This window comes from Macrotis lagotis, chromosome X (genome assembly GCF_037893015.1).
Source record: "Macrotis lagotis isolate mMagLag1 chromosome X, bilby.v1.9.chrom.fasta, whole genome shotgun sequence".
In the NCBI taxonomy this organism is placed as follows: domain Eukaryota; kingdom Metazoa; phylum Chordata; class Mammalia; order Peramelemorphia; family Peramelidae; genus Macrotis; species Macrotis lagotis.
Window position 1 is genome coordinate 370,089,090 of NC_133666.1, and position 5,480 is coordinate 370,094,569.

Sequence of the window (5,480 nt, forward strand, 5' to 3'; positions counted from 1 at the left end):
GTGGTGCAGTGAATAGAGCACCAGCCTTGGAGTCAGGAGTACCTGGGTTCAAATCCCACCTCAGACACTTAATAATTACCTAGCCATGTGGCCTTGGGCAAGCCACTTAACCCCATTGCCTTGAAAAATCTAAAAAAATGCTTATTGATAGGTTGATTGATTCAACAGTTTCACTGTCCATCATCTTTATCACTTCCTACCTAAATTGATGCAAAAGACACCTGATTCATTTTTTGCCTTCCATTATTTTTCTTTGCAATCAATCTTCCCCAGTATTAATCAACTGATGTAAATACATAGCTCCCTACTATATTGAGAATCAGAAAAAAAATTACCACTTTGATATTTGGCAAACTTTTATAAGTTTTTCTTTGTTTCCCTTTCCAGACAATTCAGACAACTCCCCTTTATACATTCTATGCAAGTAAAACTGTTGTTAATCTATGATTGTCCACTTCTGAGCACTTTCATTACTTCTTAGTAAAGCTAGTCTCATTATCTCTTAGTAAAGTTAGTCCATACACATACCAGAAGTTTTTAGAGTATAAATCTCACCACATGAAGAAGCACAAGTTAACTAATATAACGGAGACAAAGAAGGGAGGATGTGAGCTCACTTGAAGGTGGAGACAAGACAGAAGAGTAAAGTTAAGGACTTCTTCAGGTTCTGCTGCTAATTACCCCAAATTCCATTAAATAATGATTCTAACCAAATTCTAGAGTGGCAGAATGCACCAAATGACTGTGTGAAATATTTTTTCAGATTAAGACAACTGGGAAGATTCATAGGAATGTTATGTTACATAGGGTTTAGAAAGGATCCATTGTACAGCATGGGCCATGCCAGTTTGGGTGTGTCAGTTGGAAAACCAACTCTAAAAATCCAGAAACAGACCATAAGGTAACTGAATCTGTGGTAGCAGTGATAGTATGTAGACCTCTCACTCCAGAGATTTCCAAGGGCTACTTGGAAGTTCAACAGGAGAAAACTACCACAACAGATTGAGAAAAGACCAGATTCCAGAAGCCATTTCAATGCAGGCCCATCCCTAGGGGACCAAGAGCAGACCTCAGGATTCACCAGATTCTTTCAGAGAACTTAGTCTATGGAAGGTAAGGGAGTCAGAGGAGATTGCCAAGGTTTCTTTGCTATCCCTGAGGGAGGACTCTGTTGTTTTGCTCATATTCAAATCCCAACTTGCAGACTAATGTCCCAGGATCAGGAGAAGGAGCAGAAACATAATAGAATTTACTGCCTATATCAGTTTGGGACTTCTCATAATTTTAGGTCAGAAAGGAGTGCTTACAGTCATCCACAGGCTAGGAGCACAGGTTAGGAGAGTGGTCATAGCCTCTCAAAAGATATTGGAGGGGGGAAGCTAGGTAGAGCAGTGGATAGAGCACCGGTTCTGGAGTCAGGAGGACCTGAGTGAGTTCAAATTGCCCTCAGAGACTTAATAGTTACCTAGCTGTTTGACTTTGGGCAAGTAACTTAAGCCCATTACTTTCCAAAACACACAAATAGCAAAAAACACCTTGGAAGAACTGAGAAGTCACAGCCGCTTGGGAGTATCCCTTAAAAGAGCCATTTGGGCCCCTCAAAACTCTCCAAAGCCTGGGACAATTTGTCCTCTACCCTGGAAGGAGAGCCCCCATCTTAACAAAGAGTTAAAATCAAATCATAGGCTGTGGAAATGAGCATGCAATAGAAGAAAAAAATGAATCATACACAATTACTTTAGTTATATAGAGGATCAAAATATACACTCAGAAGAAGATAAAGAAATCAAAATTTTTGCCTCCTAAGATTCCAAGAAAATAATGAATTGGTCATGGAAAATTGCACATAAGCTTTAGAAAGTCAAATAAATGGGGGAGAGGAAAAAATGGAAAGAGAAATTAGATCAATGCAGTAAAGTCAAGAAAATAGATTCTGCAGATTGGTGAAGGAGAAACAAAAAATACTGAAGAAAATAATATCTTAAAAAGTAGACTGGGTCAAATGGGAAAAAAGAGTTCCAAAAATGTCAGTGGGGGAAGAATGACCTAAATCGCCAAATCAGGCAAATGATATATGAAAGCACTCTGAAGAAAATAGTTCCTTAAAAATATAGAATGGAGCCAATGGAAACTGAAGGCATGCTGAGAATTCAAGAAACAATTTAAAGAAAAACCCAAAACCATGGAAAACTAGAAGAGTGTGAAATATCTCCTTGGAAAAACAATTAACTTAGAAAACAGACTCATGAAAGAAAAAGTAAAATATAGGGGAGTACCTGAAAGCCATGATTAAAAAAGAACCTTGCCATCATTTTGCACAAAATTATCAATGAAAACTATCTTAGAAGCAGAGGTAAAATAGAAATTGAAAGAATCTATTGATACCCTGGTTAGCCCCCAGCCCCGGAGCACAAGCGCTATAGCTGGCGGCAGGGCAGTGGGGTCCAGGCGGGGGCCGATGCGCCATGCGGGGGCACCGCCGGGGCACCGCCGGGGGCATCGGCTCCCCGCCGGCGTGCGCAGCGGGCCGCGAAGCCGAGGGCCCGGGGGCCGAGCTCCGGAGCTCCGCCAGCAGCCGCCGCCGGGCCAGGGGCAGTCCCCGCAGCCGCAGCCGCAGCCGCAGCCGCCGCCGGCAGCGCCCCCAGGAGGCAGGAGCGGAGTCAGCAGCCACCACGAGAAGAGCCCGGGGCTGCTCACTACCAAGTTCGTGTGGCTGCTGCAGGAGGCTAAGGACCGCGTCCTGGATCTCAAGGTGGCTGCATATACTTTGGCTGTCAGGCAAAAAGAAGAAGAATTTATGATATTACCAATGTTTTGGAAGGAATTGATTTAATTGAAAAAAAGTCCCAAAAGAGTATCCAGTGGAAAGGTGTAGGTGCTAGATGTAATGCAAAGGAAGTTATCGATAGACTGAGATATCTCAATGCAGAAATCAAGGATCTGGAACTAAAAGAGAGAGAACTTGATCAACAGAAATTATGGCTACAGCAAAGCATCAAAAATGTTATGGATGACTCCATTAACAACAGATTTTCTTATATAACTCATGAAGATATCTGTAAGTGTTTTAACGGAGATACACTTCTTGCTATTCAAGCACCTTCTGGTACACAACTGGAGGTACCTATTCCTGAAATGGGCCAGAATGGACAAAAGAAATACCAGATCAATTTAAAGAGTCATTCAGGACCTATCCACGTACTGCTTATTAATAAGGAATCCAGTTCCTCTAAGCCAGTGGTTTTTCCTGTTCCTCCACCTGATGACCTCACACAACTTCCTTCTCAAGTTTCTACTCCAGTGAGTCCACAGAAACCTAATATAGAGACCCAGAATCTACCTGAACAACACACTCTTAGTAGAGGTCAACTTCCTCAGGAGACACCAGTTTCAGATACACCCTCAAGCTCTATTAGTGGTGATATTGATGAATTAATGTGTTCAGATGTGTTTCCCCTATTACGGCTCTCACCTACTCCTGCTGATGACTACAACTTTAACCTGGATGAGAATGAAGGAGTGTGCGATCTTTTTGATGTACAGATACTAAACTATTAGATTCCATAAGAACTATTTGGCCTGTATCTACCTCTAACTATATAACATTCTAGACTTCTTCATAATCTAAGTATTTAAAATAATGAATGTAACAACTTTTTTAGTTCAATGACTCTGGGAGTATTTTCCTTTTGTTTAATTAATTACTTCAGAAAACTGTACTCAAAAGAACAAAAGGGGTTTGATCTCTTCAGGGCAAAGTGACTTTGCAAGTTTTATAATTTGGTTGTTTTTATCCCCAGAACAAAATTATCCACAAGAGTGTTATTGGAGGAGATAGAGGGGGAAGGGGGTATGATTTTCATATTATTGTTGTTGTTATCATCCCAAAATCTCTTATTTTTCCCTTCTGTGGGAGGGAAGTTAATACTAAACAGGTCTTTTTTAGGTCACTACAAAATAATTGATCTCAGTCTCTTATCATTTAAAATATTTTATACCATTACTGCCATCAGCTTTCCCTATTTTCCTTTATATCCTTCTAGTCCAATTAATATTTCACTGCCATTTGCAAAATGAAGGATATAACATGACACATGAATTGTTTCAGTGAACATATTTTGTGAAGTGCCTTCTGTTTTAGCACTTTAATTTTTCATGTTTTGTTGACTTCCTTGACATTCCACTTTCTGAGATTTTAGGAAAGCTCTCTTTATGTAGTTTTCATTAAAATGTGCAAATGCCTGTACATTAACAATTTTAAAAAAATTAAACTGTACAAACATCAAAAAAACGAATCTATTGAACACCTCCTGAAAGAGATCTCAAAATAAATCTTTCTCATTTATTAAGGCAGACAGGAGGAAAATATACAGACAAAAACAGGTGGAAGTTGAATTTTAAGTTGAATTTGAAGGAATAAGATATGGAAAGGTATCATTAATGTGTGAAAAAGGTATTTACTTTGATAAATGGAAAACATAGGTAAAATGAGATAAATTAATTAATATAAAAAGGTGAGAAATGACTTTTGCAATGGAGAGGAGGATAAGCTTGAGGGGGAGTGAATGAGCCTTAATTTCATTGGAATTAACTGAGCTAGGTAATAACATACATACTCAATTGGATTTAGAAATCCATCTTAACATATAGGAAAGTAGGAGAGGAAAGTAATGGGAGAAAGGGGTGGGTTTGAAGGAAGGTGATGAAGGTAATATAAGGAGAGGGTAGTCAGATGCAAAACACTTTTGAAGAGTGACTTGGTGAGAGAACAGAAAAAATGGTGTTGGGAGAAATAGGATGGAGGGAAAAGAATTAGCAATAGCAAATGTTGGAAAAAGAAATGTTTCTCTGATGAAGATGTCATTTCTCAAAAAGAGAACTGAGTAAAATTAACACATGAAACAAAGAGGCATTTCTCAATTGTAAATGATCAAGTATTATGAACAATTTAAAGATGAAGTTATCAATGCAATCAATCCATTGTTACAATGAAACCTTTTAAAAGTAAGGTTGGGGGGCAGCTAGGTTGCATAGTAGATAAAGCACCAGTTCCATTTGCCTTGCAAAAACCTAAAAGAAAAGAAATTATTTTAAAATAATGAACTAACTCATTATTGATGAGAGAAACGTAGGTTGCTATATATATATATATATATATATATATATATATACACATATATATATATATATATATATATATATATATAAAAACTAATACCTATTGTATTGGCTAAAGCAATAGAAAGAGAGTTACAAATGATGGAAGGGTATACAGAGAAAAGGAGTTTGATGCATTGTTGAAAGAGTGATGAAACTAATCAACAAATATGTCTAAGAATATTGAACTGTGTGTAAACTTTTATAAAATCATGCCTACCCTTTAATCTAGGTACTGCAACTGCTAGGTCTATATAAAACAAAATATGAACTATGGGAAGAAAAGAATATCTATGAACAGGGATATTTATAGCAGCTTTTTT

The 5,480-nt window shown here is 38.1% G+C and overlaps 1 pseudogene; it reads left to right on the forward strand.

Annotated features, from left to right (window-relative positions):
• Window positions 1-2,941: 2,941 nt before the first annotated feature.
• On the forward strand, window positions 2,942-3,574 carry LOC141500825 (transcription factor E2F5 pseudogene; annotated as a pseudogene).
• Window positions 3,575-5,480: the final 1,906 nt, after the last annotated feature.